General features: G+C 47.4%; 1 protein-coding gene and 1 long non-coding RNA gene across 5 annotated transcripts in view; one reads left to right on the top strand and one right to left on the bottom strand.

The window, feature by feature from the left end:
- LOC119971153 overlaps window positions 1-21,457 on the bottom strand; it is a 46,381-nt gene extending 24,924 nt beyond the window's left edge. For both annotated transcript variants that reach the window (XR_005461757.1, XR_005461756.1), the window contains exons 1-2: window positions 21,419-21,457; window positions 5,269-5,397 (exon numbers count right to left, since the gene is read on the bottom strand). This is a non-coding gene — a long non-coding RNA (uncharacterized LOC119971153). The remainder of the gene's footprint in view (window positions 1-5,268; window positions 5,398-21,418) is intronic.
- The window catches only part of cdh13 (cadherin 13, H-cadherin (heart)), a 1,126,050-nt gene that overhangs the window by 861,011 nt on the left and 243,084 nt on the right, over window positions 1-21,955 (top strand). The gene's annotated exons all lie outside the window — the stretch shown is intronic.

Below are 21,955 nucleotides of genomic sequence, written 5' to 3'. Positions count from 1 at the left end.
TGGGGTCCTCACTGGAATTTTCCACCTGTTGCAGTCATAGCTGATAAATCATAAAAATAATCTGCTGGTGTGGGCAGATCTTGTAATGGTGACCTTGCCTTGAGCTTTCTTTATGATGCACTGCAGTAACTCAAAATACACTGCAGTAACGCACCAAGGTTCCTCAGACAACACCTTCCAAACGACCACTACCATCTAGAAGGACAAGAGCAGCAAATACCTGGGAACCCCACTAAGTCACTCACCACCCTGACTTGGAAATATATCACCGTTCCTTCACTGTCGCTGGGACGTCACCCTGGAACTCCCGCTTAACAGCACAGTGGGTGTACCTACACCTCAAGGACTACAGCGGTTAAAGAAGGTAATTCACCATCACCTTCTGAAGGGCAACAAGGGATAGGCACTAAATTCTGGCCTAAACAGAGACACCCACGTCCCGTAAATGAATTTTTAAAAATTGTCATTCTTGGACAGTGTTCGTGGTTTCATTCACGATCTTGCCCTCAATGCAACAAGACTGTACGGTGCTGAGGAACCGGAATGGGTCTGATTTGTCCTTGGTTTTTGCCTCACTGCTGTGCCTTTGTGTAATGATTTCATTGGACCTCGGTTCCAAACAAATGCTCGACTAGTTGCCATATACCTTCTATGGGATTCTAGATGTGAACGTGTTGCCCCAACTGTAAACTGGCAAGTCTGTACCTGCAGTTTTATCGTGCCCTGTTGATCATCTTCTCTAGCAGTTTTAAAAGTTGGTCTTCAGTTTCTGAAAGGGTAGAATGGTTAAGATTGGGTAGCTTGGTCTGCCAAACATGAGCTCTCCCCAATGACAGAATTGTTGCACTTCAAGGCGTCGCCCTCAGATGTAACATTGCAATGTGCCGCTCGTGCTTGGCCTGTCTGCATGTGAGAATTCAGGGTGTCTAGCTTACATATTGTGTCGGTATTTGATCCTGTGTCTGAAAAAAAGGTTCTGCATTTGTATAGTTCCTTACATGACCTTAGGACATCTCAAAGTCCCTTACCGCCAATCAAGTACTTTTGACGATTAGTCATTGTTTTAATGGAGGAAATGTGGCAGCTAAATTAGTGCACAGAAAGCTCCCACAAACAGAGGTAAGACAATGGCCATGCAATCTGTTTTATTCACTGATGTTGATCGAGGATTAAGTATTGATCAGCACACCATGGATAATTCTGGCCCTTCTGCATAGTAGTGCCATAGGATCTCTGATACCCACCTAAGACAGCAGAAAGAACCCTGGTTTAATGTCTCAGCTGTGAAACAGCCCCTCCAACATTGCAGGGCTCCCTCACTACTGCACTAGAGTGTCAGCCCAGATTTTGAGTTTTGGCCTCTGGAGTGGGACTTAAAATAATAACTTCCTGACCCTGAGACAAGAGTGCTAGCAGCTAAGCAATGGCTGGCACCCAAGACGGTGAAATCGAGTGACAGTGCTTCTTCTTCATTGCTGTATTTTTGCTCTTCTATTTATTGCTTTTCCGTCACATCAAGGCCAGTTTGCAGTTCAGATTGTGTATCTGAAAGGAGAAATGCACAAGGATTGACTGGGTTGCTTTGCATTTGTGGAGAGGTGTTGGGGAAACATAAGAGGAGAGAGTGTTTACACCATTAGAACCTTCTCAATCCAAACACTTGTGGATGAAGAGGATGTGGCTTTTGGGAAGCTGGAGGAGGTTTGAACACCCTGTCATCTTCGATAATTTCAATCCTGTCGCTGACCACAGCCATTGTGAGCACCATCTTCTCCATGGAGTAGGAATGTGCGGCCACACCTGTCACCCGCCATTTAGCACTTACTGTCTCCATTTGTGTGCTATCTTTCCCTGAAAGAGTGAGGGAGTGTGTCACTGAATGTGGTAGAATCTGTTTGATCTTGTGGTTGTTATAGTTGACTAACTGGCAGTGTGTACATCCGATGAGCTATGGGGTGAGGCTTAAAGCAATGCTAAGTGTGCACGATTGAGGTGAAGCTCCAAATGTCAGGTATGAGTACTAATTCATGGAGGTTATTGGTAGTTGAGTAATGAGGCGCCTGAGACTGATGGTGCGGTTAGTGGAATATGGCATTCGAAAATGCATTCTCTAACCGTGATTATTTTTGTGACTTCACTGATCTTTTTGTGGCACTGCATCCAGACTTTTTGACTTGACTGCCATGGCTTTCAAGCCTGACTGCCTTCTGAGAGATTTCCTGGCGGGCCTCTTGGCCCCCTGTGAATAGAACACATTGCTCCTCCTTGGTCGAGGTCTAGGCCAACCTAGGCCTCCAGTGCAGCATCAGGAAGCAGTTGAGCTTCTGTTCTCCCATGTTGTGCCATCATTACATCTTTCTCCGTGTCAGAATGAGTTCCAGAATAACATCCGCCATCTGATCCAGGGAAAATGCATCTCCTCCTTTAAGAGTTGCAGGATAGCTTTATGTGGTGCAGGTTTGCTTTGAGTGGTTCTAGCCTCTCCCAATTTGGAGATCTGCGCTGGGGCACAGTTGGAGTGCTGCCTGCAAATCGCACCGTCAGAGCTTTTTTTGGTGGACAACAAATTGAGCTCCCCTTTCCTCTTATACTCCAACCCCTTGCAGTGAGGGCTAATACAAAGGACTTAAAAATATCACAGCCGTTATGAAAGAAGAGCGACATATAGAATATTCGTCATGGTAAACAACAAAGCTGGCTGAGTGCTAACATTTTTAAAATCATTCTCAGTATGATGTGCATAGTGAAAGTTTGACTGAAGACATTCTGCTTTGTGAGCACAGTGGGAGAAAATCATATTTTTCAGCTGTCAGCAGTTAAGCATTTTGGGGTTTGGAAAGATCCACTCATACTCTAAGAGTTAAAGGATTCATGTAATTCTGATTTTTAAAATCATAATTTATATTACAGAGACAAAGAGATAGCACATTGCATATGTGTCTTCTACCATGAAACATTGGAAAATTCATTTTTCCTCATATTATGTGATTTGGTTGGCAGCACTGAGAGATTTAATTACAGTTTAAATTGTAATGCATAAAACATGCCTGATCTACCAGTTTTATGAACCATGTAGTTAGCTGTAGAGGGAATTGTTGGAAGCTAGGGCAGAAATGCAAAAGACTGTTCCCTTTCAGTTATCAGTCTTAAGTACTGAACTGTGTTTTTTTTTTTCAAAATCGCATTTCAAACATTTTAAGTCCACTCTATGGTTGGAATTGACCTTGGAAATGGTGGTTACTTCAGCAAAATATTTCTTCACAAGAGGAATTGTTCTGAATTCAGAAGTGAGTGACAGAAGGGAAACTGTACCATAACTGATAATACAGGTAAATTGCAGAGTACAACAAAAATCAACCACCGTTCAATTTATGTTTTTCTCAATTACCCACCAGAACATTTCTGAGGCAAAACTTGGCACAAGATAATATCAAGGATGTAAATACTCATTTCTAAGCAGACACACGTTTCTTTCAGTAGAACAAAAGAGGTTAAGATGAAATGGAAGGGTTGAAAATTGTGATGGGTTTTTACAAAGTAAATAGGGAAAACTATTCCTGCTGGTAATGTGGTTTGTAACTGAAGTGCCATTAAGTGAGGAAAGGGATGGATGGGAGAAACTCTTCTTTGGATGTTGAATGGTCTACCAGAAGCAAAATCATATGAAGAAGTAATAATAATAATAATCTTTATTGTCACAAGTAGGCTTACATTAACACTGCACTGAAGTTACTGTGAAAAGCCCCAAGTCGCCACATTCCGGCGCCTGTTCGGGTACACAGAGGGCGAATTCAGAATGTCCAATTCACCTAACAGCACGTCTTTCGGGACTTGTGGGAGGAAATCGGAGAACCCGGAGGAAACCCACGCAGACACGGGGAGAACAGGCAGTCTCGTCACAGACAGTGACCCAAGCCGGGAATCGAACCTGAGACCCTGGCGCTGTGAAGCAACAGTGCTAACCACTGTGCTACCGTGCCGCCCATTGTACTTGAAACGTTTGCCAGGATATTGCAAGGAGCAGGGAAATTGGAAAAATTGAATATGTTTATCAGTGAGCATAGGTGTATGCAATGACCAACTTGGTTCTGTGCTGTAAAATTCAGTGCTTTCATGTAATCAGCATGCTCGTGTTGAAACAGTGTTGAATATAACTGCACAGGGTCAATGGGCGGAATTTCCCCCAAAAATGGCAACGTGTCAGGGTCTGACTGAAAACCGGCATGTTACTCTCCAGAAACACAGCTTAGTTTTCAAACCAGAATTTATGGCACTTGTGCACAGAAAATCTGGGGGAGTGGTTTACGCAGTCATTCTGGTGGAGTCGGGCCTGATACAGCTGACAAGCCAGGCTTAACAGGGATCAGGGATTCATCTTTAAAGGGCACCCCGATGGCATTTAAAATAAGATCCTCAATCATCCCATGGACATGGAGAAGACCACCCCGACAAGCTTTGGCGTGACCCCCTGCCCTGATGTGTTGGGTATGCTGGGTCTGTGAGGACTGCGTTTACCAGAGCAGTGAGAGAGACAGGCTACTTGTAGAAGTACAACTCTATTTTATTTAACTATGAGCTGTTAAACTTGCACTGTGGGTCGACACTATGTTAGGTTGACTGAAGACCTATGGCTTACCTGACCAGCCTATACTGCTAGCACATGGTAGATGCTTGTGCTACTGACTGCGGGCTCTGTCTGTCTCAGAGGCTGCATCCCGAATGAGCGGGAAAACTAATGCCCTCTGTCTTTACAGTGACCGTGCCCTATCTGGTGATTGGCTGCTGTGTTGTGTGTGTTGATTGGTCTTTCAGTGTGTCAGTCAGTGTCTGTCTATGCACCATCATATACTTGTGTGTATATTATGACATGCCCCAACCAGGGAAGTAACGGGAGCCACTCTACCCACTCTCTCCCCTCCCCCCCCCACGGAGGTATCAAGGAGGCACTTATGGCCCACTTTCCCGTCTTTCCCCCAGGCATTGCCATCGGAGTTGCCCCCTTTTTTCCCACCTGCGCTGTCTCTCTCCCTCTCCCCACCCACCCCAACACAGATAAGGAGAACCCATCCTCTCACAACAGAGAGCCACTCCCACTAGCCAGAGCCCACTTGGCAGTTCCCATTTCAGTGCCTGCTGGCAGTGCCCATCAGTGACAACCTGGCCCTGCCCCAGCACACTAATGGTGCCAGTTTGAAATGACAGAGTTCCAGGGGGCAATGCCAGGACACTGCCCGGCAAAGTCCCTCACTACCCATAGGTTATACTCACCTCCGTGCCCCTGGCGTGGTCATGATGTCTTGTTCTCGCTTTTGAAAGAAAGTAGTGATTCGCGCCAGCGTGAAGCCGTGCTAACTGGATGGGAGAATGAGGCACAGGTAGTCCTTACCCGGTAAACATCTGTTAAAATATTATAATGTATAGAAATCAGGTTTGCCCCCTTTCCGATCATGAACTTGATTATGTCACCGACGGGGAGGGGGGTGTCCCGTGGGGGGAGATCTCAAATTGAGATCCCGCCAGTGCAAATACCATTCTGGATTTCTCGTGAGATTTAGCGGTCATGACGGGATTTGTGCCCACGAAAAGGGACGCTATCTCCCGCCCAATACATGCGAATGCGATTTATTTCTCCTCTCTTTTAAGGTGTAGCCATTTTAAAATAAATGAGCTGACATCGTCAATCGAGCAGCAGACAAAAAAGCTACAAATCCAATAAATATTTGGATGCTAAATATTCACACAGTCAGCTTTCAAGGTCATTGATTTTTTAAAAAACAAATAAGAATGCATGGTTGATTGTGCTGTAGGAACGGAGTTCTGCTCTCTTTTTTTTCATAGGGGCATCTTTGTTGGATTCTTCTCTCGTCCAATAAACTTTGCAAAGTGAAATGATCCTTTTCTTGGCTGTGTTATCATCATTGGTAAAAGGGAAACATCTCTTACTTTTTAACAGCTAGGTTCCAGGTCTTTTTTAAATGAAGGACTGGATTTTGCAGTATCAATGATGTACAGACTGTTACCGTGCATCAGCATTGATCCTGTGAACCTTACTTCTTGAGTCCACACATGCGCAATTAGAAGCAGAGATTAGAATAGAATCATGGAACTTCTACAGGGCAGAAGGAGGCCATTCGGCCCATCGAGTGTGCACTGACCATCTGAAAGCACACCCTACCGAGGCCCAGTGACCCGCCCTATCCCCGTAACCTATTAACCCCACCTAACCTGCACATCTTTGGACACTTAAGCGGCAATTTACATGGCCAATCCACCTAACCTGCACATCTTCAGACTGTGGGAAGAAACCGGAGCACCCGGGGGAAACCCACGCACACACGGGGAGAACATGCAGGCTCCGCACAGACAGTGACCCAAGCCGGGAATAGAACCAGGGACCCTGGAGCTGTGAAGCAATTGTACTAACCAGTATGCAACCGTGCTTCCTAGGCTCTTAAAGGAAATGGCTGCAGAGCTGGTGGACGTGTTGGTTGTAATCGTCCAGAATTTCATGGATTCCGAAGAGGTCCCAGCAGATTGAGGACTCGGGCTTCTGCACTTCCCAACCTCAGAACAACTGCCCGGACAATAGCTCTCCTGCTTGTTAAACTCCAATCACTACAGTGTTCATGTTTTGTGCCTTTTCTCCACTTCTGGATGCCTGCGCCTGTTTATCTCTCTGTCAGTTTAATGTTCATGCTTTGTTTTTGTACACAATGCTTTTCGCTAATATATTGTCATTGATGGCAGAGGTTATAGCCGTTATTCAAAAGAACCACGCAGCACGAAAAGATTGATCCCTCACTCGTGCTTCACTTCCACATCGCTTTAACTGCAGAAAGCGAGCTCTGTGCCTTGCCCGACTTTACTTCACTTCAGCAAGATGTTACAAGCCTTATAAATATTTTACACCCTGGGTTTTTTTTATGTGGTACTACATTTTGATTTTGTTGACGCGAGAAATTTTGGAGCACTTGGGTTCAGATTTTAATAGAAAATGTGGGTATTTGAGAAATAGTAATAAATGTGAAAATGCATTTTATCATTTATTCAATTAAAATTAGCTGAACTGTAAAAATTGGTAGCCATTGAATTGTGACAGGAGTGATAGTAAGATGAGATAATATTTCAGCAATGTTTCAAAGTAGATGGTTAATTGAAAATGAAACCTGTTTTGACGATGGTGCCAGTATATTTGTGCCTACATGTTGTAAGTGGCAGATGGAAGCCACTATTTCCAAGTAAACTACAAGTTACATATCATATCCCAGATTTTCCTCTTAATTATAGCCGTGAGATTAATGGCACTCACCATTATTTATGCACAAAGACACAGGTATTTGAGGCAATGGACAGATGTGCATTGAACTCAAACACCCCAAATTGCTGTCTGAATTTTGATGTTCCTCTTCACTGTTTGGCACGGTGGGTGAGAACTAAACCCACCATGCAAAGTCAAGTCTTGCATATTCCAGTCTAAGTACCCATTTAACAACAAGATAACTGTTAATTACAACTTCGACAACGTAAATACACATAACACCTTTAATGTAATAAGATGTCCCAATGCACCTCACAGCAATAATAAAAAACAAAACTTGGTACTGACGGCCACAAGGGATATTATGGCAGGTGATTAAAACCTTGGACAAATGAAGGCCTGAAAAAAGATGAAAATGGAGAGAGGCCGAGAGGTTTAGGGAGGGAAATCCAGAGCTTAGGGCCTTGGCAGCTGGATTGATTGCTGGAGTGATTAAATGCTGGAGTGATTAGATTTCGGGATGCTCAAGAGGCCAGGCTTAGTGCAACATAGACATCTAGGAGGATTGTGAGGTCAAGGCTGCAAACAAGAATGAGAATTTAAAAATTGCAGCATTGTTAAATAGGGAGCCAATGTAAGCCAGCCAGCACAGGGGTGACGGGTAAATGAGACCAGTTGGGACACAGGCAGCAGAGTTTTTAATGCCGTCGAGTTTAAGGAAAATAAAGGATGAGAGGCTGGCCACAAGAATGTTGAAATAGTTAAGTCACGTGAGAACGAAAGGCATGGATGAACATTTCAGCCAAAGATGAGCTGAGGCTGGGGCAGAGCCAGGTTATTTAAGGGATGTGGAAATAGTCTCATTGTTAGTGTGTAGGTGATCGGAAGCTCGTCTTAGCTTAAATATGACACCAAGTTTTCAACCAGTCTGCTTGAAGCTCCTGCATTTGCAAGGTAAAAGGACAGAGTGTGTACCTGGGGAATCCATTTGTGACAAGGATTGATGGCAATGGGCGGAATTTAATGTGGACTCACTGGGGAGCCAACAAGAGCCCCATGTCACCTCTTTTTGGGAAGGTCAGCCATGTTGGATGTCAGCCAACCCTCCTTCCCAATACCGCATCTCCCGATCAGGCATGGAGTGCTTTTGATGGATCCTCTTGGAAGCAGCAGAACTTGATTTTTATGCTTCCTACCTGGTGAGCCCCTGACTGCCCCTAGTGGTTGGATGAGGCCCTTAAGTAAAAATTAATTGCCCACTTTAGGGTCTCAATTGGTGGTGGGGGGGGGGAAGGCCGTCTATGGATCTGCTTACCACAGATTTAATCGGGGCAGAGGTGGGAAGGTGGTGGAATCCACACCCACTACCTTCCCATCCAATTAAATTCCCTTTCCACCGTAGGGGGAAGGCAGTAAATTCCTTCCAATGCTTTGATCTTTCCAACAATTAGTTTCAGGAAATTTCTGCTCATCCAGTACTGAAAGTTGGACAAGAAGTCAAGCGAGGGATCATGAGAGATTGTGTGAGATCAAACTGGATATCCGTAATATACAAGTGGAAAGTGACACTGTGGTTTTAGATGATGTTGCCATGGGGCGACATGTCGATCAGAATTTGAAGGATGTCCCAAGAATAGATCCTTGGGGAACATCAGAGGTCACAGTGTGAAAACAGAAGGGAAGATAAGTCATCAGAAGTGATTCTCTGGCTACCAGGAGATAAACGAGAATGGAACTAAAGTCATCCTCATCCCAGATGACCATAGGCTGCTGTCCTCTTTGAGCGGGAGGGCTGACTGGTGGTGATTTAACCTGAGCATCACCACACCTGGGGCAAGGGGAAAGGTTGAGAAGGCGGGGCCTTCATGAATAACCTCAGCCGGTACAGGAATTGAACCTGCTCTGAATCACAGGGTCTTCCTTTTCAGATAATTTTCAACCCATGGAGGTCATGGCTGCATCCATGGCATAGATGCCACCTGCCTTCATCAATCCCCTGCCCCACTTGCTGGGACCAGCTGATTAGCCGCAGCAGACCAGATCCTAATTACCTGGTTGTGAGGGTACTGCCCATTCATTTTGTTCTCTTCTTCCAGTTGCGTTCCCAGCAGTGGGCTCCACTCCTGGTGACACAGGTGAGGCTGCTGAGCGGTCAGTCCTCCAGTCGGTAGCTGCTGAGTGCTTCAAGGCGTGAAGTCATTTTGGCTATCGCTGACGATGTGCATTACTGGATCCCGCAGACCAACAAAGCAAGGATTCCACCCCATCAACAGGATTCCTGCAGCAATTATTAAACCCAGCCTTTTATTATCCTTTCAGTGCTTGATTGGACAGTGAATTCACTAATGTCTAATTTATATTTCCTTCTAGGTCTTCGCAATTTTTATTTTTTAATCCAACAATCTTGGTAAGGAACTGCCCCATTGCTTTCCTGTTCCAGCAGGTCCCAGATATCCTCGCTCCCTCACAGTTTCATTATCGCTTACACCAACTTGCCAAGTCAAAAATATAAAAATCCAAACTGTAAAGACAGGCGTAAGGAACAGCAAATGCCATTTGATGACTTCCTCCAGCAAATAAAAGCCTAAAGCAATGCAACAGCTTGAACTCCAGTGTCAGAAAACACCTCCTTCCCGTATCATTGTGACATTTCCATTTCATACACGAGCTATCTTTGTTACCCATCTGTGTGAGGTTAGCAATCTTACCACAACTAATAGGCAGTACATATTTTTTAAAGCTCTGCTCCCCCAACTGCAAGAGCAAAATTAATGATTGCGCCAATCTATTTTTGACAATCTTACTTTCAATGGAAGACTAATTGTCCAGGTGCAGCCTCACCAGGTGTAAAAGAATAGGAAACAGGACACTACTGTCGAGCATTTCATCCCATAGAATTTAGAAGATGTCATTCTAAGTCACTGCATTATTCGGTGACTAATAGTTTGCATTAATGATATTTCTTTGCCATTATGAGGTTTGCTTTACATGAGGGTTCAGAGATTGAGTAGGTTTATCCCCCCCCCCCCCCCCCCCCCCCCCCCCCCTCGCCCTGTGCCGTGTTTTCTGGCAGCAGAGGTGGCTCGTGATTGGCTGCCAGTGGGACTGGAAGATGTTCTGGTCCTAGCGATGTCTGTAGCGTTTTCCCTGGCCGGCTGCCAGGCAACCCACCAAAGGGGGTCATCTCTAGCGGGGGGACCAGACGATCCCACCGGCGGGAAAGGCCGGATAATCCCACTTTATGAATATTTTTGTTGGGGAACCACTGTATGGCTTTCAACAGTGTAACTGAGGCACAAACGTTCTACCGTCTAACTGCACCACCTTTGTAAACAATGTTTACTCACTCGCTCTTTAATTGCTTTTCTGCTTCCACTGCGAAGTTCCTGGAGACTTTTTTTTAAAATGTTGCAAGCACGACATAAATACAGCATGTTGTTGTGGTGGTAGTCACTGCCTTCATTTGTGGAGTATGGCAGAAGCAAGCTTTGTGTTGTTAATATTTCAAGTCACTGGGGTGAGCTTTATTATGTGTGATCATGTGATAGTGAGTGGGTTGCCCATTTTATATCTTTCTCAATTTTATTTCCATCAAAATCAGAACAGATATAAAGGTGCCTGAAGCCATGTTTACCACTGTGCTGGCTGGAGACATGCTCTGGAGGCTTCCAATAGTTAACAAAGGGGTTTATTGGTGGAAGGCAAAGGCAGTTAGATAACAGGCACAGAACACCGCACAGCAGTTCTCTAGTCCCACTGCCTGGGGTCCTCCTCCCAAGGCCCCACGCAAACTTCCCATTGGCTGGAGTTCATGTGTTCCTATGTGATTGGCCCTGAGCCAGTCACTCTACCACGTCCCTCCCCTGCTTAAGTCCCTTAATATGCTTCCCCAAAAACTAAGCATAATTGTTACAGCTAAGAGGGACAACCAAAGAAAGAGTCTCCATCCGAAAAGTCAATCGGTGCGGTGAACTCCGGGTCCACCCTGATCTCTATGGCCCAGCCACAGGCTTGGCATCCTTTTGGGCGATCGAATGGTCTACAGTCGATGCCACTCAAGACAGGACCACTTGAATGAGGTGTGAACTAGCCTTGCCAGCCTTGACCGATGCAGCTTGTTGCACAGAAATGGGAGTCCCTTGCTCGCCTTGGCTGGGCTAGGTTGCAGCAGAATTCACAAACCCCGCTGGACTTGTCAATTCCACGTCAAGGGTCGCCACCCCTCGACTCTTCAGGTGATCAATGTGCTTCTTTACGGTCTTCCCATTAACATCAACCACATAAAACAATGGCCCTGACTGGGCCTCTACCGGTCCTTCTAACCAAGGTGAACCTGCTTCAAAATTATGGACCAAAACTTGGTTGCCCACCCGGGACGACCTGTCACCTCTCTGCTCTGATGTCTAACTCTTCTGGGAGGCCTGAGATGGTTCTACCCTCCCAGCCAAATTTGGAAATGAAAGATCCAATTGAATTCTCAACCGACAGCCCATGAGCAGATAAGCTGGTCTGAGCCCCGTGGTTGAAGGAGGAGTTGAGTTGTACAACAACAAAAAAATTAGCCAACCTCTGGTGAAGTGGTTTCTCTAACTACTTTTTCATGGGGTTCTTGAAAGTTTGAACAGCCCTCACAGCTGGACACTTTGACGTTGATTGATAGGGGCAGTCCTCGTATGTCGATGCCATTTGCCATCACAAAATGCTGGAAATCATTGCCAGTGAAAACAATATTGTCAAAAATAATTGCCTCAGGAAGTCCATGAATGGCAAACACTTGGCGCAAGGTATCAATCTGTGGCCACCAAGACAGTGGTCCCCGTCTCCTCCACTGATGGTCACTTTGAGTGGGCATTTACATGCACCAAAAAATTCTTGCCCAGAAATTGGCCCACATAATCAATTTTGACCCTGGTCCATGAGCGACCTAGCAAAGATTGCTACATTTGGCAAAGTTGGCTCTGTTGTACTATGACTTTGTCTGGCCATCAGACATAGCTGCGCGCCAACATCTTCGTCTTTGTCTGCCCTGGGTGGGCGCTGTGTATCTCTTGAAGGAGGCCCCCTTGCCTGAGGTGGGATGACCCATGAATCCCAGAGAACCACTCCATTGTCACATGTCAATTCCTCTTGATGAATGAAGTTGGGCTTGAGCTGTTTAGACTTCTCTTATCGCCAGCCAGAAGGTATCATTTGTTTAACCTTTGACAGAACCTCGGCTCTTTGGATCTACCTGCAGATGTTGCTCACGAACACTGGCAGGATGATTAGGGCTAGAATGATCTCCTGGGGTACCGGTGATGGTGGAATGCTCCACCATCACCGGTAGGGGCAGGCATCGTGTGGCATTCACAATTTTCATCCCAGACCGGTGCTGAAAAGCATAGCTCCAAACCACCAATAGCAGGGCCCAACCATGAACCCTCACCGAGGCTGGACGGGACGGGATGGGTTTATCTTCCCTTAACAGGCCTGACAATGGTTTGTGGTTAGTCACTGGTGTCGAGTCATCGACCATACAATACTGGTGAAATTTCTTCACACTGAATATAACCATCAAGCCCTCTTTCTTAATCTGGGTGTAGTTTCATTCAGGCGAGGAAGTGTGCAGACCAACCGATTCAGTACATTCTCTTCTCCAGAATTTTTCTCCACTATGTTCAGTGGCTCTGTGGACTGCTGCTGCTGTTTGTTGTATTTTTTGCATTGGTCTGCTTTGCCTCACGTGGCAAGGTGCTTGAATGTGCCTCCTTTAGTTGCAATGGAAGGACACGCACACCCGAACATGGTAGGTTTTCTGGGGATGTTTCTCCCGCATTGATAACAGTCCACTCCAGATTCAGTTTGAAGCCTCTATTCCTTCCCATTCTTTGAGTTCCATCCTGCCCCAAGGACCGTGTCTGGCTTTGAGCAGTGCCTGTTGATCCTGCCGCAGGCGTCGGGGCTGTACTGCCCCATACTTGGTTAACCTCCCCTTCAGCCACGCTTTCAATTTCAGTGACGCCCTTTTCTGCGCACTTCCTCGCCTGAGCTATTTCAAACACTATTTCCACAGTGGTCTCCAGCAGAGGTTTCTTTTGGGTATTAAGATTATGGATCCCACTATTCAGCCAGTCGCGTAGCATATTGCTGTGCGTGGTGCCGAACTCAGAATGCTCAGCAAGCCTGTGAAGCCTGGCTATGAAGGCTGAGACAGATTCTTCATAGTCATTGGAGTATAATCGAGGAACTTGGGCTGTATTGTTCCTTAATCAATTTCACTATCTGGTCAAACGTCTTTGAGTCAGGTGCCCCAGGGATGTGAGGTTCAGAATCAAATTACAGGTCTGTAGCCTGCAAACTGCCAGAAATGCTACCTTCTACTTGTCCTCACCTGTGACCCCGTTCACGGCAAGGAAGAAACATTCGATGTACTAACTTCATGACTCAGCTGCCAGGTCAAATGGATCTAGTTTCCTAATGATAGGCATTTCCACTCATGGTTTAAATGACTCCGACTCTTGCTCGAGGATCTCTACTTTATTCCCTCCCCCCTTGATTCACGGCGACTGTCAACTACAATTGAAAATATTTAGCTCGTTGCCAATGTGGTAGCTCGAGACAAACACTGGAAGGTTCCAGTAGTTGACAAAAAGGGTTTATTGATGAAAAACAAAGACAGTTAGATAACAGGCACAGACCATGATACAACAGGTCTTTACTGCTCAGTTCCCTGGTCCACAGTGCCCAGATCTTGCTCCCAGGGCCCCACGAAAATTCTCTATTGGCCATGGTTTGTCCATTCCCATGCGATTGGCCTTGAGTCAATAACGTGGTCAGTCGAGCCCACGCCCTTAAAGGGGCCACGCAACCACGACCACAGTCACACAAAACTAAGATCTACCATATTTTACAACTGAGCATAATTTCAAGTACAGAGAAAAATGAAGTTTCTTCCACCACTTCCGGGTACAATTAACAGCGCATCACGGCCAGAATTCTCCAGTCACCGGGATTCACTGTTCCCACTGGTGGCGCACCCCCTCCAGCTGGTTTTGCGGTGGTGTTGGGTGGTTACAATGGGAAATTCCATTGACAAGTGGCGGTAGGATGGAATCCTGTTGCTAGTGAATGGCGCGGCGCTGAGAAACACGTGGCTGGGGTATTGGAGAATCCCGCCCCTTTCCGTCTACCTCACCCTTAACTTCTGTCCAAAGAAAATCATTTGAATTGTAAACACGTGGAATCTTTTTGTTTATTTGTATGCAGGAGCATACAGGCAGCATGGTAGCATTGTGGTTAGCACAATTGCTTCACAGCTCCAGGCTCCCAGGTTCGATTCCAGCTTGGGTCACTGTCTGTGCAGAGTCTGCACATCCTCCCCGTGTGTGCGTGGGTTTCCTCCGGGTTCTCCGGTTTCCTCCCACAGTCCAAAGATGTACAGGTTAGGTGGATTGGCCATGTTAAATTGCCCTTAGTGTCCAAAATTGCCCTTAGTGTTGGGTGGAGTTACTGGGTTATGGGGATAGGGTGGAGGTGTTGACCTCGGGTAGGGTGCTCTTTCCCCAACACTCCCGGGCTACCTGCACCTCGAGGTATCTAAAGTGAGTCCCTGCCCTACGGAATGGCAGACCCTCATCCCTGCCCCCACCCCCGGCCAAGACCTTGATGAGATTCTGCGGGACATGTCCCGCTGTCAGATGGGCAAAGATGCGGCGCTGCGGAGCTTGTCCAAGTCGCAGGTGGACATTGCTGAGGCGCTGCAGAGCATGTCCCAATCACTGAGGAGCATCGCTGCTGGCATTGACACGATGGTGAAGACCATGGGAGACCGCCAGAGCTGGCAGAGCCAGATGTTGCAGGGGCAGCCAGGGCTCGAACCAACTGCCCGTCTGCCCCAAGGTGAACCCTAGGGCCCTATGGGCACCGAGCAGGAGGTGGGGGTGCCAGGTGCCAAACCGGACCCATCCCATTGAGTGGGGATGGTAGCAATCAGCTCCCCCGGGTTCGACCCTTTTGAGGCCGCATCTCAGAGCCAGCACAAGGGACAGGGTGGCATGGCTGTACATGTTCTTCTGACAAGTGAAACGGGCCATCCGGGCTCAGAGGTCCCAGAGGATGGCTGCCAGGGGTATCAAAGGCCGGGGGATATGGTAAGCAGCTGGCTGCCTCCACCTCGGATATGCATCCTGGGGACACAGCTAGACATGGCGGTAGAGCTAGGAGGGTCAATCACATTGAGGATCATTGAGGGCAGCGGGGGACATGATGGGGGGTGGGGAGGGGGCAGCATCATTGAGAGGGTGGGGAATTATAAAACACAATAAACACCCTTGTGCACAACTAGTATGATGCCTCGGTCACTTTCTTCCGCAAAGCGCACTGACCTCCGAACCCTTGACCCATCTCTCCAAGCATTTCCCCTTCCCGTGGCACTCTTCCACACTCCAACCCTGGACCTGTCCCCGAAGCTGTGTCCCATCCCTGGGTGTTCGGATATTGGCCGCTGCCTGTGTTGTGTTGCCTCACGCAGTGTTCAGGCACAGTGCCCATGCATTAAAGTGTGATTGGGTTGCTGGGTAATGTCTCCCAAATGCTACATGGCCCGCCCACCCACGGGAATCCAGTTGGGTTGTGTGAAGTGCTCACTTAACCACGATTGCCAATTCCATGTTAGCAATAGCCTTCAGCCGCATGGCCAGAGGCTCCAGCTGTCGATGGGGGTTATGGGTGGTCGGTGGGGCAGATGGGCAGGGACAGGAATTTCCCCTGGACTGGGTACACACAATCCAGGGATTGGCAGCGTGGTGCCGTGGTGGTTGCCCCCTTGTTGCCCACCCCCACTGCCTCCCCTCCACCCTCTCATGGCGGCACACTCCTGCAGAGGGTGCACCCCACCCCACGCTGAGCACTGGGGTGGTAAGCCCAGTGCCCTCAGGCTCTTTGCCTGTGAGCAACGATTGCTACTCACCTCCACAGCTCCCCACAGAAGCCCTTCTGCCTGGTTTACATTTTTCAAATGGAGTACTAATCGGTAGCAGCATTGGTGGGGGGAGGCTGCTGGATATGCGGTAGCTCTCGTTAATTGTAAGGAAATGAAATGAAAATGAAAATGAAAATCGCTTATTGTCACGAGTAGGCTTCAATGAAGTTACTGTGAAAAGCCCCTAGTCGCCACATTCCGGCGCCTGTCCGGGGAGGCTGGTACGGGAATCGAACCGTGCTGCTGGCCTGCTTGGTCTGCTTTAAAAGCCAGCGATTTAGCTGAGTGAGCTAAACCAGCCCCTAATAGGGCTTAAGTGGTGATAATTGGTTTCTCGCTAAGCCACGGCGAGATCCCGATTTTTCCCCTGTGGGAGCATGCCAATTTCATCGCAAACTGTTTGGCGTTAGCACAGTTTCACGTTTTCTGCACCTCCCACTGTTCACCGGCCTCATTTTGCTCAAGCGAGATCACAACGAGACCAGAGGCTGGGATTCGCTGACCTCGCAGTGCATGTTTCCCGGTGATGGAGGACAGTGTGCCCTTTCGCTGGGCATTGGTTGCAATAAATAACAAAGCTGAACACTTAGATTTTCTGCCACCTGTCATGCTCAGAAAACACCATACCACTGATGTCATTGTGACTATGTGTTGACCACCTCAGAGCTAAAAAAGGCATCTCACCTTCCCAAGATATCACCTGTTATCAGCTGAAGAGCATCTTCTACCAGTTGGATCTTTGTGTGCCTTGCTATATTCACGAGCACTCCAATTTACATATTTTACAACTGGAATTACACATTGTGAACCAGTCAAACGTAATTATTACTCAAGTTATTTTTGCTATTTTAAAAATGACTAAATTTGTGAGCAAAATAGCTTGCGTTCAAGCCAGAGTCCGATTGTTAAGGATATAATCATCAGGCTGCATTTACACATGTCTTAGACCTATGCAGAAACAAGTGAAGATGGCATTCAGTAGAAAACATATCTATCTCAAGCTGCGTTAATTCAACCTTAATACAATTACACTGCTCTTCCTTGAGGCTTTTTCCTGCTCGGTTGTTGTTCAGTAACTACATAGCTAAAAAAAATATTTTTATTAGAAGCTTCCATCTCAGTAAGCAAAGCTTCTACCTAACAACCTGCTCTGAAAAGTCTGCTCACATTTTGACAGTTATCCCAAATTGCACTACAGCAATCCAGAACAGTCCGCAACGATCAACAGCATTTGAACTAAAATAACCCACAATGTTTCAGAAAAGGGTCAGTTCGCTCCACATCCCATCCTTGGTGGATCCTTTAAAAAAGCTCCAGGATCTAGATCCACATTGCTGCCAAAACTAATCGATTCCTCCTTGTGTCATATCACATCTGGAAACCAAGTTAGTTTTGAAACCTGTCCACTCCATTAGTTTTTGACACATATTGGGCGCAATTTAACGGGTGGAAAAAAGAGTCTCATTTTGGGCGCCTTTAGTGGGGTGTTTCTCCACGTCTGCAGCGCTGTGTACGACCCTGCTATCAAACGGGACACTTTTCTTTCTGGTCTTGGTGTGGAAGGCCCCATTGAGGTCACAGTTCCCTTCATTTCCTGCACTAACACTTGTCAGTGCAGGAAGAGATCGGGGTGCCATTTTTAAATACCGTCCAGATTTCTCAACAGCCCCCCACCACAGCGTCTAGACCCCCCTAATGCCCCAACTCACTTGTTAGGGGGTCCTCAAGCCCCCCTAACCCTAACCTCATGAGGACAGGGCACCCCGGGCCTGATCATTGGTACGGGCAACCTGCCACCTGGACACCGTGCCACTGCCAGCCTAGTACCTGGCAGTGCCCCTGCCAGCCTTTTAGTGCCACCCGGGAACCCTGGCATTTCCATGGTGACACTGCCGGACTGGAAGTGCAAAGGTGCTCAGGTGGTAGCGGCAGTGCTAGGGTACTACCCTGCCCTGGGCCTGACCACCCAGAGGCCTCCGATGGCCTAAGAGGCCCCCACTAGGTGTCATTACACATGGTCTGCGTTTGTTTGGATCAGTGCTAAACAGCGCCATGGTGGGGCCCTTTGATCCTGGGCTTTGGGAGACTCCGTCGTAGACATTTAAGTGAGGCTCACTGCTCATTTAAATATGCAAATCTGGATCCCATCAGTGAGGGCGAGATCCAAATTCCGACGTCTCAATTGAACCTTTCCGAGCATTGGAAATTTCACAAGAGGTCGTGTTACATCCCAAGTTGTACGTAATGAGGCCATTCAATCGCGCCCATGTTTACAAGCAGACTTATAAATGGGCGGGGTTGGGTCGGGAGAACATTACCTCTACCTACCTAGGGCAGTGGAGCTGGAGAAAAATGTTTAATACCTGAATTATTTTTCAGAAAGCTGTTATAGCACAATCTGCAGTAACTTCTTTAGGTTAAAAGGTTTGAATTTCTGATAAGCTGTTGCTTAGCTATGAGGCCACAAATATCGTTTTTCAGTTCAGCTGAGTAAAGGATTTGCTTGACATGTCTGGCCTGTTTTTCTATGGACCTTCGAGAGGAGTTTGCTGATTGGATTGGTGATGTTCAGGTGAACTGTTACTGGAACAGACTGTAGGAAAATTGGGATTTAAATTAAATCCGGAATGTTAAAGCTAGTGGTGCATTGCTGAAATGACTCTAACTTTTCTGTTACATCCCTTAAGAGTGCTGAATATATGACGGTAAGATTATTTGACTGGGGTTTAAAAAAAAATTAGGACCCAACCAATGATTTCAAGCAGGCGATCGTGGATAATAATCTGTTGCCAATAAATTGGACACCTGTTCATGCATTTAGCTGCACTGATAAGTCACGAGGGAAACTCTTTGAGTGCTGACTACTTTCCCCACAGTATAGCTTCATAGCCTCTTAAACTAACATCCTTAACTTTTATTAATCTTCAGTCTAAGGGTGTAGTATCTTTATCAGATTTAAGCCACCATCTCTCAAATAGAGATATCTTTTGAGATCTAATAGCAATGATCTTTATTAGTGTCATAAGTCGGCTTACATTAACACTGCAATGGAGTTACTGTGAAAATCCCCTTCACGCTTGGAAACAATACATTGAGAAAAAACAAAATTGTCTTTGAAATTGTATCTGAAGCTCAGAATCTTCAGTTACGTTTCAATGTAGATTCATTTGGGCTGGTGAACATGAACGGTGAACTTCCCAAAATAATTCATTTTTTAAATAATATTTTTAGTCAAGGCATTTTCATTTTTAGACAGAACACAAAAAACACAACCATCTTCATTCAACTACCACATAATCCCGCCATCCCATCCCCCTAACCATTCAACACGCCCCGCTTAAAGCTAATGAGTAAACCATAAATAATTATAACACAAAATAGAGAAAATAAACAAACCCAACTGCTCCCCCCCCCCCCCCCCACCCCCCCCCCCCCCCCCCCCCCCCCCCCCCACCCGCTGATATTCACGTATTCTTAAAGTAGGAGATGAACAACCTTCACCTCAAGAGGCAGCCTTCCTCTGACCCGCAAATTGCAAACTTTATCTCCTCCAGATGCTAGAAAAGCACCAGGTCACACACCCACCCCACCACTTTGAGCGGCTCTGGATTACGTCACCCTGGCAAGATTCGCCTCGGGGCTATCAGGAGGCAAAGGCCAAAACATCAGCCTCTCTCCCCACCTGCACTCCCGAATCCCCCAAAACCCAGAATAACACCACCCACGGCTTTGGAGCCACATTCACCCCCAAAATCTCTGACATGGTCTCCGAGATGGACTCCCAGAAATACATTCAGAGTACCCAGTTCTTCTTTTCCAATTAAGGGGCAATTTAGTGCGGCCAATTTACCAAGAAGGCACATCGTTTTGGGTGGTAAGGGTGAGACCCACGCAGACAGGGGAGAATGTGCAAACTCCACAAGTTTGTGGATTGAACCCAGATTCTCAGTGCCGTGAGACAGCAGTGCTAACCACTGCACCACTGTGTTGCCCAGAACTCCACCAATTTTGGGCATGATCAAAACATGTGAGTATAGTTAGCCAACCCCGGTAAAAACCGCCCACACTGGCCTCTAACTCCGAAAGAACCGACTCAGGCACAACTTTGTTATGTGTGCTCCAATCACCAATTTAAATTGTATTAAAACTATCGCGCACAGGAGGATGTTGCATTCATCCAGCAGAGGATCTCACTCCAAACCTCTCCCATCAAATGCCCCACCCAGCTCCTCCTCCCAGTTCCTCTTAACATCCGCCAATGAGGCCCACTCCGCCTCCATCAAGTGCCAGTAAATGTCAGAGACCCTACCCTCCACTCTTTCATCCTGGGACACAATCTTTTCAAACAACAAGGGAGGCGGCAACCATGGAAACATAGCCAACTCCTTCTGAATAAAGTCCCCAATCAGTAGGAACCAGAACCCATTTCCCTTTGGCAACTCAAACTTTTCCTCCAATTCTCCCAAGTCTGCAAATCTACCTTCCACAAATAGATCCCGAAACCGCTGAATGCACTCCCGCTCTCACACCCTATAGGTTGCATCGAACCCTGCTGGGAAAAATCTGTGATTGCCACAGATTGGTGCACACAATGACATGTCTCCAATCCTAAAATGCTGCCTGAACTGATTCCAGACCTTTAACAATGTTGCCCACGCCTGACTTGTGGAATATTTAGCTGGAAGGAGCCGCCATCACCAGTGCCCTCAGACTTGTCCGCGTACATGACACCACTTCTATCTGTCCCCACATCGAACCCTCTTCCCCGGTCCACTTCCACATCTTCTCGCCGTTCGCCGCCCATGTAATACTTCAACAAGTTTGCCAGAGCCAGGCACGCCCTCCAACCCCCCCAATCCGCCTATTCCTCTCAAACAAAACCTCCGAATCCGGGATACATTCCCCTCACATACAAAGTCTGTGATCAGACTCCCAAAAATGACTTAGGTACAAAAATCGGGAGATTCTGAAAAAACAAACAAAAACTTTGGGAGAACCATCATCTTCATGGTCTCAACCCTCCCCGCCAATGATAACGGAAGAACATCCTAGCTCTTCAAATCCTCCCTCACCCCGTCCACCAAATTCGGCAAGTTCAACTTGTGTACCTGAGGTCAACTATGCACTACCTGTATCCCCAGATAATGAAAGCTCGACTTGACCCGCCGAAATGGTAACTTCTCCAGCCCCCTTCCCTGTACCTGCGCATTGACCACAAACACCTCGGGCGAGATTCTCCGCAAATGCGGAGAATCGTAGAGGCTGCAGTGGGACAGGCCGTGACCCACAGCAGCCTTCACGGCCACTTCCGGGGCTGATTCTCCCCCCCGGGCGGGGCTAGGAGCACGGCCCCATGCGTCACGGCGGCGCGGCCTTGACGACGGTCGTTAAGGCCGCACGTCAAGCGTCACGGCAGCTGACGTGGCCGATGACGTCAGCCGCGCATGCGCAGGTTGGACAACGCCAACCCGCGCATGCGCAGTTGGCGTCTTTCTCCTCAGCCACCCGGCAAGACGTGGCGGCTTGATCTTGCCGGGCGGCGGAGGGGAAAGAGTGCGTCTGTTTTGGACGCTGGCCCGACGATCGGTGGGCACCGATCGTGGGCCTGCCCCTCCCGAGCACAGTCGTGGTGCTCCCGTGCCAATCGGGCTAGATACCCCAAACGGGCATCTGGCGCCCAGCGAGCGGCGATTCTTGGCGTGGGTCGGGCGTGGGGGGGGGGGGGGAAGAATAGCGGG

Source organism: Scyliorhinus canicula, chromosome 9 (genome assembly GCF_902713615.1).
Source record: "Scyliorhinus canicula chromosome 9, sScyCan1.1, whole genome shotgun sequence".
NCBI classification, from domain to species: Eukaryota; Metazoa; Chordata; class Chondrichthyes; order Carcharhiniformes; family Scyliorhinidae; genus Scyliorhinus; species Scyliorhinus canicula.
This window is presented reverse-complemented; position numbering and strand designations above follow the sequence as displayed.